Source organism: Rhipicephalus sanguineus, chromosome 11 (genome assembly GCF_013339695.2).
Source record: "Rhipicephalus sanguineus isolate Rsan-2018 chromosome 11, BIME_Rsan_1.4, whole genome shotgun sequence".
In the NCBI taxonomy this organism is placed as follows: Eukaryota; Metazoa; Arthropoda; class Arachnida; order Ixodida; family Ixodidae; genus Rhipicephalus; species Rhipicephalus sanguineus.
Window position 1 is genome coordinate 94,485,050 of NC_051186.1, and position 14,770 is coordinate 94,499,819.

The window sequence follows — 14,770 nt, forward strand, 5'->3', positions numbered from 1 at the left end:
GCCGACTTTCAAGACATTTCGGAAGAGACTCGTACGTCGCAGCCACTCATTGCTGCGGTTTCTTTTAACCGCTGAAAGACCTGGCGGTTAAGTACACACACCCGTATGTGCATCGACATCCCGTTTATTCATGTCAATTTCTAGACTAATTACAAGATCGTGACCAACAATACCGATCGAATGGCACAAATGTCATGAACAGTTTCAGCTCCAGTTCTTACCGTCCTTTTCTCAATCTTTTGAAAGATAAATCTGCACCACGGTACCCATTCTAGCATTAAAAGTCTCCATCCTGAACACAACGTCGTGTTTGGCTCTTTCCAAGCAATTTTCGCGATGGTATCTAATGATGATATTCAGGATGTCTCTCACACGGCGAATGACAATTTCTGACAGAAATAATATGTCTCCCGCGGAGGCGTACAGCTACATCTAAAGTAATCACGCACAATCATCAACACTGGCCTATGTTGGATAGCTCTTAACTAATGCAGACTTGTGTCCAGTTAAAGGGGTCATGAACCCTTTTTCCAAGTAATGATCTAATGACCTCAGTGTCGGAGTTTACTGCCTCCCGAATCGATTGCCGCAAAAATTTCTCGAATCCGTCAAGAATGAGCGGAGTTACGGGGGTCTGGCGCGCGCTCTCAGCGCTTTCTCTCTTTTCTCGTGCCGACGAGCGCACTGGAAGCTAGACAGGGAGGGATGGCACGGGGGAAAGAAGTTACGTCAGCGCGCGTCATGAAATGCGATCGCTCTCCCGCTGTGATTCGCATGCGCGAGTGCGGCTACCGTGTAAATTTATCAGACTGAGGAGTGCGGTGCGGGCAAGTGGCGGCACCCCGTGGCAAGAAGCGCATCTCATCCGGCTATCGGCCAATAAGCATGTTATATCTCTTGCGACGTAAACTCACAGATCCGCGATGTCAACGTGCAGACGCCCCGCCCACCGACGAGAGTGAGAACCGGCCTCTGTTTGAAAAGAGGGCGCCTGAGGAAAGGGCGACTTCGCGCTGCGGTTGTAGCCTTTACGCGGCGCGCACGACTGTAATATTTTGCAGAGCCGTTCATAGCCGTGTCAGCTTTCCGCAGGATGTGTTTTTTCAACAAGCCCAAGGGGTTCTTCATGACCCCTTTAACAATGTCTAATATTCACTAAAATAACTGTCGGCTATGATGTTCGCAGCTGTTGGCCATTCGCATAAACGTAACATTATCTTCGTTTAATATCAACTCAGTGAATCACTTGTTTAGCAATTTTCAGTTCTAATTCAGCTTCCTAACTACATTATATAGAACACTGGCCGGAGATCAGGTTACCGAAGAATATATATATTCATATGCCATATTATGAGCGAGTTGAACGAGAACATTCTGGTGTTCAGTGTCCACATGTGTGTCTATCTCCTCCTGGTGGAACAACCTTCCGCATGTAACATAATAGCCCCGTAAGCATAGCGTGCACTATCTGTTTTCCCGCCCAGTATATACATTATACGTGGCTTGTCCAAACATCGGATATGATCCATATACTATAGTACTGCTACGGTGCGCACGCGAACTAGTCATCTTTCGTCGTTTATAAAGAGATGCTTTTTCGTTCAGACATGAATATTGCTAACCATTCGATACAGTTGGAATTGCTGGGTTCCCTCCCATAGCAATTCTAGGTACTGAAGTCGTAAAAAAAAGAAAATCAAATATTCGAGAAACGAATCACAACCGAACTGCGGTTATAAAGAATGTTCCGGAATTTCCGAAGACAGTAAAGATGATTAGAATGAGGGTTGCGGTCGGTGGCCATTTTGGGCCAGATCAACTATTCCCCACCTCGTCTTGTGATGAAACTTTAAAGTTGGCTTCATCGTTACTTTCTGGCTAGTTTGAGCATATGTTATGACGCATTTACGAGCTAATTTTTTAAAATGATTTTAGCCTAAATTGGCAAAGCTTAAAGACTACTCATTCTTTCCAAGCTTTTCCCTCGTTTCAGCCTATGCGCGGGCATGTCCTCCCCCCACTAACAGGCTGGTGCGTATCGGGGCACCCCAAAGCAATGAGCGGTGCGCCTGCAAACGCAGTGTCACGAAGTTGCGGGCATGTTGGCAAACGCGGGCCTAGCATGCTGCTCGCGCTTGCCGCCATCCACTTTTAAGCCTGTTTTAAATGCGGAGCATTTCTTAGTCGCACCTGCGGCGTCGGCGGCGCCGTACACACCCCCACTGCGCATGCTCGGCTCGTCTCGTGCCGGCAGCAAGCCTCTCCACTCCTTCCCTCCTCTCCCTCGAACGCGGGCGGTGTGTAAATAAGCGGTGGAGCGCGCGTTCGAAATTCAGTCAAGGGCGTCTTTACTTGACTTTCGCTTGACTTGACGCTTTGCTTGACTCGAGTAGATGCGATGGAAGCAACAGGACTTTCAATCAGCGTCCCACCACTCGTTGAAGGCAACGTCACCCCACCCTCACCGTCGTCGGCGTCAACAACAGCAAGCAACGCAGAAGACAAGGCTGCGAAGAGACGAGCATACGACGCTGAACGCAAGCGTTTGAAGCGAGCTGCGGACCCGGAACTTCGTGCACGCTGGAGCCGTTCAAGTCGTACTTGGTGTGCGCATCGCGTAACAATTAACGAATCCCAAACCGTACCCAATTACGCAACATTCACGCGATACCTCCACCACTCTGCGACGCATTTACTCGAGTTCCCCCCGTGGGAAGATGCGGGCGACTTTTTTTATTTCTGATTGCGCGTAAAACAGGTGTTTTTGTTGAATTTGAACAAAAACAAAGATCCAGAAGAAAACAAAGCTCGACTGTTCCTTTTCACCCGGATTTCACTACTTGAAGCTTGAGTGGTATTATGGCAATTCTACGAATAAATTTTGGCCTGCGACCTCAAGGAAAGGCTGCTTGGACGTTTAGTGTTCCTAATGACTTGTTAGCTGGAATGTTCCGAGATTACTACGTCTCTGGCAAGAACTCGCTCTATTTTATATAAACTATATGCAGGCGCATTAAAAGTCAGAAAATACAAGGTTATGCCTGGCAACTGAAACACTAACAGCACACCTGTTCACATTTTGAACAGCGTTTCATTAGAGCCAGTGACTTGGGATAAAATTTAGGGGTTGATGCTAGTCCAAAGAGACAGTACGCACTGGGAACATTAACAATGCTAACTGTATGCTTGGATATTTACATCGTAAGTTTTCTGCCACTCTTCCTCAGCTAAACTAACACATTACAAAACCTGAATACGGCACATCTATTCACCATTGTCATAAGGTAGGCGCATACCATCATGCGAAAAGCAAAATATTTTGCGAATATTTTCTACCACGCACAGCACTGGGGTGAAACCACCACTCCCACTGATATCAATAATTCATAACGTTTTTTGTGATGCAGAAACCACCATTGTAAAAGTGCTAGCCTGCTGGAAGTTTGTTCGTTGTTAGTTTTCCCTGACACAGCTTTCTTATTTTTGTGTGTTTTACCCACTGGCCTCTGTAATGCCCTTGGCCTTGAAGGTAAATAAATGAATTTTCCACCATGCACTTACCAGTGCCTTGAAGGCCAAGCATGAGAATAATGGGTTCCCTATCGTAAAATCTCATATGACACGTATGACAGATATCCAATAATCACGTATGAGCATATGAGAACACATATGATTCACATGTGTTCATACGAGATTATTGAATACGAGGCGTATGTGTCATATGAGAATTTTCGGTAGGGATAGTCCTCTTATTTCTATGCTCTTTCTTTTTCGAAATGATAATCATTGTTTAATAATAAAAACAATAATCATAATACTGCTTCTCTTCTATTTGGCTACGATTTTGGCAATAAAATAAATGAAATGACCACTTTTGGCTAATTTTAGCTGTTTTTGTTTAATTTTGCACAAAGGCCACATTGATTAGAACGATTTTTATAATCCTGATAACAAGATCAGCCGTCGGAAGTGGATGCAAGGTAAACATGACGCATGTCTAGCGTTGATTGTCTATAATTATTACTTTCTAACGTAAAAAACAACAATCGCAATAATTTTACAGCGAAAGCTGTTATGAGATCACAACAAGCGCCGTTTTTGGCGCCGTAGTTGTCCGCCACCGCCGCCGTTGTCCGTAACCACTATCGCTCGAAATAAGGAGAAAAAACGAAATAAGAAAAAAATATCCGGGATGGAATGGGGATCGAACCTGGGCCCCAGTATTCTGGGAGGCCAGTATTCTACCTCAGAGCCATGCCGGTCCACGAAACTGCTTTGCAAAAAGACACTACGCAGGCTCCATGTCGGGAAGGAACCACATTACTATATGCAATAGAGTGTGGTAGAAGAGCAAAATAAGTACCAGGCGTCACACAATGCGAATTCCGCAACGAGTACGTTGTTCAATGCTTCCAACCCATTACAAAGGCACCTGCCATAATTCTTCATCGTCATGAGCCGCAGCATCAACAAAGTGCGCATAATGCCTTACAGGTTTACCACGGTTCTCCGCAGAATGACGAAAAATTGCATGGTGACTCCTTCCCTACTTAAAAGAATTATGATGATTTATAGCGTAGTGGGTTCCTGGCAAGTGCACTCCTATTGGTTGCCAAGGAAGCCCATAAGGCTCCCATGATCCATTTCCTCAGGGTCTCATAAAGGTAATTCCCTCTCCCTATCTCTTTCTCGCGTTAGCTTATGTTATAAAGTGTGGTGGGAGAGTGACATAACGACCGGGCGTCACACAATGCGAATTAAGTAACTAGTGGGTCCTTTAAATCTTCCAACCCATTACAAAAGGCAGAGTCATAATTGTTCATCGTCATCAGCTGTTGCATCAGGAAACTACTCATAAAGCCTTACAGATGGTACTTCGCTTCTTCGCAGAATGACGAGTAATGTCGTAGTGAGTGGTTCCCAACTTCACAAAAATTATGATTTTTTGGCGTAGTGGGTACACTGCTAGTGTACTTGTATTAGCAGCCACAAGAGAGTTTATAACGGGCTCTCGAAATGCCACCCTTCAAGCTTTCGTGTGCTGCGCTTTCCGCGCAAGCCTGCCGTTTTTTCAGCGTCTAGGTTAATAAGGGAGCGCTTTGGTACAAAATTTCGTTGTAATGTTATTAAGGTACAATATGTATGCATGATGACTTTTGTGCAGTGCATGAGATGAGCAAAGTATAGGAAGCTCCGGGACTCCAATTCTACATGCATGTGCTGTTATCTGCAGACTTTCTGCCTCGCTTTTGGGGTGTTTCGTACCTCAATAACTTCGACGCGTGCGCTTCATAGCGCACGATGTTCTTCATTTGATGCATTCATCATTTGATTTGATGCACTCAACTAATGTTGATAGATGTCTGGTCGTTCAGTGAATCATTCATTTTTTTGATACGGTGAATAAGGTGAATGTATATTTGTGTGTACAAAAGTAGGACGCTGATCCTAAAACACCATGCCCATGCAAGGCAGAAGCACCAACGTGATTGAAACAGCGGCTGTTATTTTCCGGAGACTGCTGTTGTTGTTGAGCTAACCATCAGATTGCGTCCTTGCAAGTCAGCGCAGTTGTCCACTGTTCGCGACGTACAGGTGTTCGTTTTGTTAAAGGCGAGCAAGGGCGCCGCTAGGAAGTCAACGACGATCCAGCCTTAAACGGAGCGAGACGGCTACAAAAGAGAAGATAAAGCCTGTCTACGTAGTACGTGCGTACTTCCGTACACGGCCCTGCAGTAGCGGTAGAAGCACGCAACTAGTGGGAATCCGAAGGGCGTGGCAGTAAAGGATGTCCTGGCTGGCTTTTCGAACTCGCGTCACGCTAACGACTTCGTCCCAGCTGTTTTGCGTGTGTCTTGCTAGTCACGCAACATGCGCGGGTATTCGACGCTGCTACAAAGACACAGTGGGTGGTGCCAAAAAAAAAAGAACGGTGGAGGAAAAAAAAGGAGCAACATGGTGTGGACAACAAAGCTTGTTTCTTTTTTTCCGAACAGCAATGCTCGTTTAAACACACCACTCGCGAGCAAGGCAGGCATATGTTGCTGCACAGAAGGAACAGGCGTAGACCTTCTAGTGGCTGATAACGTTGAGTGCCGCCTGTTATTTGAGAAGGCTTGAATGGGGATCAGATTATTAGAGAGGAAACGTTCAAGAGGCGGATACACTTCTTAAAATAGATTTGCTTGTTTTAGGGAGCGAAGCTACAATACGGTTACAAGGCAGTTGGAATTTTTGGAGAGTGCTGTCCGAATATGCTGGGACGTTTTTTTTTAAAGTGAAGCAGTTTAGGTTTCGTTTCGCTGGGTAGTGTGAACAGAAATAGTCATAATCATGAACCGGCACACGCTTGCTTTGTTCTCTTCATCTTCCGCTTCGTTCGCACAACACGTGCGCCATTTGTCACACGTGGAATGCAACGAATACGATAGGCGTGGCCGTCCAGTGCGCCCGCGACAGGGCCGTTAGGCTAGACCTGGTGGTTCCAACGTGGGAGTAGCTGGGTGGCGCGGGGCAACCTCTGCGTCTACACTGGACTCTCAATAAAGTTGTACTCTCACTCTCTCTCTCTCGTTGCGTGACTAAAATCGCGTGATGTCACGTAACAACTAGTCACGTGACCAAAAAAGTCACAGTTTCGCCGCAACCCAGTTGAAAAACCCACCAGAGTGTGTTTGGCGTGTTCTGGTGTGTTTTGGTGTTAACACCAGAACACACTGGTGTGTTCTGGTGGATACACCAGCCTGGTGTGCTGTGTTCTGGTGGGAAAATCGATCCCATCGTGGTGTGTTCTGGTGGGACGTGTTCTGGTGGGATGTGTTCTGGTGTGAGAATCGACCCAGTGTGGTGTGTCCTGGTGGAACGCGGACCCAGTGTGGTGTGTTCTGGTGGAACGTGTTCTGGTGGGATGTGTTCTGGTGTGAGAATCGACCCAGTGTGGTGTGTCCTGGTGGGAACGCGGACCCAGTGTGGTGTGTTCTGGTGGAACGTGTTCTAGTGGGGTGCGAACCTAGTATGGTGTGTTCTGGTGGGAAATGCAGTCATTCACCCAACCTTTTGCACTTAGCATTATCAAGCATGCAGTCACAAACTTGGGCATGTAAACGTTATCCTATTAAAATAAAATTTCCACTAAACGCAATGAACGATATCGACAGTATGACAACGCTATTATCTTCACCCGGCCCTGCTATCACACTAGCACCAAAGTGAAATTGTATATTAAAAAAGAGAGCAGAAGACCTTGCCATCTACGCAAAGAACAAAACATACGTTCCATTCCATACACAAGAGGATAATGCCACTGATCGACTGTAACGGTTCTGTGCCGTGCAGACGAACTATGGAATTGTTCGTTCTGATGTCACAACTGGTGTACAGGTTAATTAGGTAAGCCTTACGCCTGCATATGTGCGGTACAGAAAATATTTGTGTTAGACGCTTTTTGAGTACCTTGTAGATCTCTACCATGCCTCTCACTAATTCATCTAGCTATTTACCTAAATAAATATTTATGTATATATATATATATATATATATATACACATATATATATGCAACACAAACTTAGAAACCTCACGGTACATGGTACAAGACACCATGGTAAGAGAACTGCATAGACTTCATGCACACTCATGCATTGCAAAGCTGACAGTAGTTGATGGGGAACCCATAAAAAGAGAAAGAAAGCGATGTCACATTTGCATTTATTCAACGCATCAGCACAGAAAAGTTTTTGTACTTCTAATTCCACTATACAGACATGGTGAACTGCAGTAGGCATACATGCATGTACATCAATGTCCAATAAAAAAGAATGGCAAATAATCAAAGTACACGGCTATACGTTTGAAAATTTCAGCAATCCCAGAACGTTGTGCCATAAAAGTGTTTGGATTATATCTGCTACAAAATTTTGAAATTATGCTGTACTCGCCATAGGAACATTGGAAATGCACATTTGAAATGGAAAGCCAAAAACCAGCTTAAGTAAACCCACTAAAAATTATGAGATATGTTCTTATGGCCTCTGTCCTTAAAAGGGTAGAGACCAAAGAGGAAGTGCACAACGAGCCAGCTGCCAGTACTGGACATATCACTTCTCAATGTGGCAACCAAGCACAGAAATATAAGTTCACTGACAGGCAGAAATAGCATCAGCAAATAGCATCAAAGAATGTTTCACATGTTTTGTTGTTAAGGGACGGTTGCAACTGTAGTTTGTTTTCTGCTATACATATTTTTCGTGCAAAATGCAATACTACAAATGTCATACGACAAGGCGGTTAGACAGCAAGGTGAAGTTTGAGGTTTCATTTCGGGAAAAAAGCAAAACAAAGAAAGGTACAATTTGCCTAGGGAACCGCGAAAAGGTATAAAAGCCTGACAAGGCGCCTGCCCCCTAAAAACCTAAAATCTCTCCAAATGACAAAATGCTCAGTGTAAAAAATTAACAGTCAATAATGAAATAAGCATGTTAGTTGCTGCGTGCAGGTCACATGTGTATAAGAAAGCAAATAGATGAGTGATTGGCCCAGGCGATGACATCAGTAAGGCATATATGTGACCAACAAATGAAACAATGTTTGAGAAAATAAACAAACATGAATGTGACATTACATGACGAAACGTAAGATTTCAATGCATAAGGTTTCAAAAATTAAAAAAACAAAGAAAACAAATACTTTAGAGAATACAAAACAATGATTATGATGACGGTGAATATGTTATGTAGATAGCATAGGTGTGTGCACAGGAGGGCGGGGGGGGGGCTGCCCCCCCTATTTACCTAAGAGGGGGGTGCAAAGTCAGCCCCACACATTGACATAATAGGGAGGGGGGCACTGCCACTCGGGGGGGGGGGGACGAACCTTCGCCCCCCTGAAGGGGAACCCTGCGCACGCCTATGGTAGATAGTAAGTGTGACTGAATCTTCCTTTTAAAAATCGTGTATGAGTCTATATCGTCAATCAGAGTAGTTACTTTCGGGTGTCAGATCAAGGTTAACGAAAAATATTTCTGCAATATTCTCTGCCTTACTATCACAAGACCCTCACCAAGTATTGAGTAATTATTTGGCGCATGAGGCACTTGAGTAATTAACAAAAAACAGAAACACCCTGCTGCATATCCAGGCATGCAGCAGGGGGATTAATAACAAGTGCACTGAAAAAAAGAGACATGCTCACCGATGAAAGAAAGAAAAGGAAAACTACATTCTAACCTATCATATCAACTGTTGGACAAGGTGCATCATATGAACTTTGGAGAAACACGTCTCGTACACTAGAAGAATATGGCACACATCTTTTAGTCACGTTCGAAAAGATCGGCATTTTTGCTACAACGAATGTTCCCCTCGATTTACAAGAACACACGGTGAAGCCATGCTGCTTTCATGCAGCAAACACTGCCCTACATGTGCTGGTGGATGCTCGATACTGTACATGAAGGGTAAAAAATACTGCTGACTGATAATTTCCTGGCATAACAATAATATGGTCTGAGCGGCTGCACCATACAGCATGGAAACCTCTTGAACAAACCTCTTTAACAATCTGTGAGCAATAAATGCCTCACTCCTCGACAGTTTCCTTGAGCAGCATGAAGACACTTTTAGAAAGCGGCATGAAATGCCTGATGTATCTTGACAGAATGTCATCGAGACATGGGATGCTGTAATACAAAAGCCACAATTCTCATTCGGTTGCCTTCCAAAAGGCCCTTTCCGAAACTACAGAGGGCTGCAAGAACATCAAGTGTTGCTGTCCTCACATGACTGAGACCTACGTCACTGTGTTTACACATAACCACCAGCTCGATATGAACACCACAAATGTTTTTTAAGGAAGTGGCATTGAAAATGTACTAAATGCATTCCAAGCAACCCCAATAAACTTGTTAGTGTTCTTGACACCTATTTTATTAAGCGCAATAATACAAAAGCTTCTAAAATCTGAGTCAGTACTCCATCACCAATATCTGACATAATTGGTGCTTTACAAGGAACCTTCTGAACTCGCACCTTCAAATATGAGCTATCAGTAATTGTAATCCAGTAAGCACATTTGTATTGAATTACGACTCACACAAGCACAAGCTTGCAATCTACTTACAGAGAGGCCAGGAAGCATTACTGCTGAATTTCTTGCCACACAATCAGAGCGGTCAGCATCTCGGTTTCTCGACTTCAACATCCTCAGGAGCCTCTTGACTACATTCCGAATTACCATGGACCTTGCTGACTGTTATAGCAAATTCATCCTGCAGATATGGTTCATCTTCGAGCCCAACATTGTCCTCAGTAAGCTCATCTGAACTTGCCTGCATAAAAGAGAGACAAACAGAAGTGAGACGATATTCAGGAGTTATGCATTCATGTTTGATCATCAAGTATAAAAGCACATAAGCAATTTTGTGAAAAAAGCAATAAGCGACACGATGGAGTTAGCTCTCACCTAGAAGTTGAATCGCACGAGAGTGACAGCTGTTCAATGCTGCCAGTATGAAGGCAGCAAATATGCACGAATGCTGGCATGACATGTGCTCTAACAATTTAAGCATATTTATTTTTTTTTGCCGTTCGCTCCTTCCGTGTGACAACCAGTAGTATGTTACTGATGTACTATTCCAGCTTGGTGCTACTGACTGGTTTCTCAGAAATTCTGGGCAATGAGGACTGTAATACAAAAGCCAAGTATTATAGATTTCTCCAATTGAGCATCTAGCAAGACATATCAGTGATCTGGTCATGCGACCATCCATTTCGTTGCTTGTCACTGTGACATGCCAAGTAGTGCCAATGGAATTTAGGCTTCTAGCACTCGCAATATGACGACAGGTATGAAACTGGCAATGCTTACAGCAAAGTGGTGCAAGCATAAAGAGATCACAGATGCTGCAATACTGGATAAGTCATAGGAATCATTCATGGTTCTGGCAAGAAAAGCGTATTAATAAATGTTATCTGCCCCAGTTAATCTCATTACCACCGTCCTTTCGACAGCAGCTCAGCATTTTGAATAACAGGCAAGACTGAATCAAATGGTTGAAACGAGATCTGTAATTGGGATAGCTTTCTAGATGAGAAGATGTACACAGTAACCCAAACTGAAACAATACAGGCCAGGAATCTTTCTTCCTGTCTCTGCTTGCACTACCAAGCACTACTTCATTCATTTCATTGAATCAGGTACATTTACTCAATGTGGATGCAATGCGGTTTGTATTGTAGCCTCTGCATAGCACTAATGCATTAATGTTTTATGAAGACAGGCAGTAACTGATTTTCTTCGTGGAAATGTGTGCCTCATTTCTTTTGTCGCAAATTGCAAGTACATGGGACATTCCTAACGCACCTTGACACCATTCGTGTCCTAGATTTGCTGTTCATAATAACAACTGTTCCACTCGGGCACTTTTGAAGGACATGCAGTCGATGGCCGTCAAAAAGCCACAACTCTATCGGCTCAGTGCACTTGTCACGCTGCTGCTACATGGGCAGTTTTGAACGTACGTTGAGGGTTTGAGGCTTTTCTGGAACAGATAGTGTGGCACTGTGGATCTTTATTTTCATTTTCATGTCACCGAAAGTTCAACAATATAAATCCTCATAAAAGCACAAATATGTCTCACTTTTGTTTAAACGATTCAATCAACTGTTTATACGTAGTTATGAATGCACATTTAGTATACCTACTGACAGCCCCCTAAGCATTATTCCCCACCAACCCACCACTCCCTCCCTCTTACATATACAGGCACTTACCCCCCGCCACCGTGTTGTTTTAGCAACCCCCCCCCCCCTGTCATTTCGAACAACGTTTATAAACGTTGATTTCGAAGTTATGGGTAAAACACTGCTGGCACCGCGCGCCCCGCTTCTACATCGATGTGAAACAGTTACAAGTTAAACGAGGATTGCATCGCCCCGCGGTGGAAAGCTGTGATATCAGTCATTTACGGCGAAAGAAGCTGTTGTCTCAGATAAGCACAAACAGAACGGCTGCATGTGCGAATCGTATTGATAACGGCGGGCTCTGAGAGTCATTTCAAGACATCACAACTTACCTGTGAAGCATCTAGAGCAGCAGACGACTCTTTCTTCTGGTCCACACAATCTGTAGGGGAACTTTGACGATGTAGTCGGTTCCAAATAGAACCGAAAGCGCCGTTTCTGAGGCGGAACCGACCACCACGACGGGGCCATGGGTGCACGGGGGCCCAGGGCCGTCACTTCGACAGCTGCGCGTAGTGAAAGAACTACGATCTACGATCATCACATTGTAATTCACGCGTCGTACCGCTGATCGTACCATCGCCTCCTATGATAATCGTACACATGCCGTTGTTAAACCCCACCGCTGTGCTGCTTTGGTGCGAAGTCGGTTAGCAGGCAGCGCGGCAGCTCGTGATGTTGAACGTCGTGGGTTCGAAACCGCGTATTGTAGCTTTTTTCTTTTTTTTAAGTGTTCTCGTTTCTTGTTTTGAAACACTGCGTCAAGATTAACATGACCTCTCCGAAGGAACCGTAACTTTACTTTTTAAAAAAATCAAGCGGAAGGCTGCTGCAGCAGTACACTGTAGCAACCGTACTCAAGACGCGATACATTGTTTCATTGCATCGCATATGAATGGGACGCTGACATGACATTCCCGACCACTGATTTATTACGTTGAGAACGCACTCTAACAATAACACTTGAAAAAATAGCGACAATCTAGAACGCCGTTGATATAGCATGTTTTATAGAACCAGTTTCGGTTTCGATCGAAACCGGGACTGGTAGTATAAAAGCTGTGATAATATAATGAATTATCAGCAGCGATTTGAGGTTTGTGATCACTTCATTTGTGAATTAGAGCTCCTAAACTTTCAACTAAAGCAACAAAGTTAATGGTTGAAGAAGATATCATGCCACTACGCCTTTAGTTAGCGGCACAACATTCATTTTGACGCCACTGCTAGCAACACTGGCATTGTTTTTTTTTCCATTCCGTGGAGGATTTTTTGTGCGTGAACGATCGCCCGCTTGTGAAAAGTTAGTGCGACTCAGTGATTCGTCTACGTAAGATACCAATTTCACAAGAACAAAAAGGTTATAAGTGCGAAGAGCGTGCGGTGGTTTAAACCGCAAGGACGTTGACGACTTCACCCCTGGGGATGTCTTCAGTGCTTACTGGGAGCGCGATGAGAAGACCAAAGTCGGCTCTACGACACCGTGCTTCTGCATATGACAGGTGATGTAAATTCTTCATTACATGGGGCACATATTCTGTGCGTATGTTTAAAATCTCTTCTTGCACGTGCGGAGTCGAAGAAGAGCTTAAACTTCAATCTGGCTGGGCATGTTCAACTTTTTTCCCCCACACTCGCCTTACGTGCTGAACCACGCCGTTATAACTCCATGTCATGTCCCAGCGCTGGCCGACCGCTATCTACATGTAGCCTATTTACTATTCTGTAGTATTTAGTACTTTACGCCGAGCTGCCGTCGCCGCGTGAGAGTGTACCAGCGAATGCTATGCCTTGCACAGTGTTGAAATCCTGAGTTAGGGCAATATTATAGATTTAACGTTAATTGCTACCGTGGAACCATGATTTGCACAGATTTTTTTTAAATCCACGATGTGAATCTGTGATAGTATACAGGTGACTACCGCAGTTCTTTGCCACGTGGTATTTTCTAAATGCATGGATCTAGACGGGTGCGAGCAAGTGATGCTCTCTTATGCGCTGCAGCATCGTGCTCAGGCTTCAGGAAGAGGTCGAAACAAGCGTGCGGCTATCGAAGCCCGGAGCTTACCAGCTTATGCATTTTTTTAGCGAAATCTTTGTCAACATGGCATTACACCTCCTTCACTAACCAGAGGTCGTGCTCTTGAATTCGTGTATTCTTCATGATGCTGGTTGTATTGCTGTGAGGCCTTGCTCAGTGCTTTAAGACCGGTCTTCAGGGCATAGCTTGACGGTGATCCTGGTGAAGCTTTCCCACATGTATTTATGCAAATGTGTGCTAATCATCATAATTACTTCTGATAAGTGTGACTTAATTGTAATATTACACTACTGCTAGTTGGAATCATAAGTGTATAAACAAAATTGTTTATTTTTCTTTCACAATTGTCGCATAGTGCATGGTTCCCATTGCATGTTTGCATAGTTCTGTGACTGTGTTGGCTTATATTGTCAACTGACCTATTTATCGATTATGACGTGTCACTTTTATTCACAGTCCAAAGAAGAAATGGACCAATGTTTCAATGCATACGGAACAAAAAAAGATACGCCGACCAGCCCAACAAACATTTATGACGTCTCGGCTTTCAGCACGCAAGCCTTGATCACAATGAACGCATCACCAGAAGTGCTTCATTTAAATGGGCTTGAGTAATCACTGCAAAGGCTGTGCGTAGATGGGGTTGCGATTTCCGTCGTTAAGATTAACTCTCTTGCAAGTGGTCTGTATGATAAGTGATTCTATACGTAGCCGAGATGCTGCCATATTTTCTGTTGTGACGATTTTTGCGTTGTCTCAATCAATCTTGTGGTCATTCATCACGGCGTGTTCAGCTAAAGCGTTGTTGTGGACGCTCTTATTTTTTGTCACGAGCGTGCTGCTGCAGACGCTTCTTGTAGTTTCCTGACTCTCCGATGTAAACACTCTTGCAGTCTGCAAAATATCTAGTAAACTACACTGGGGAAATGCTCCCTGAGCAGCGGTCCTTCACTCTCACAAGTTGATGGCGCATCTTTTTGGGTGAAATGTGG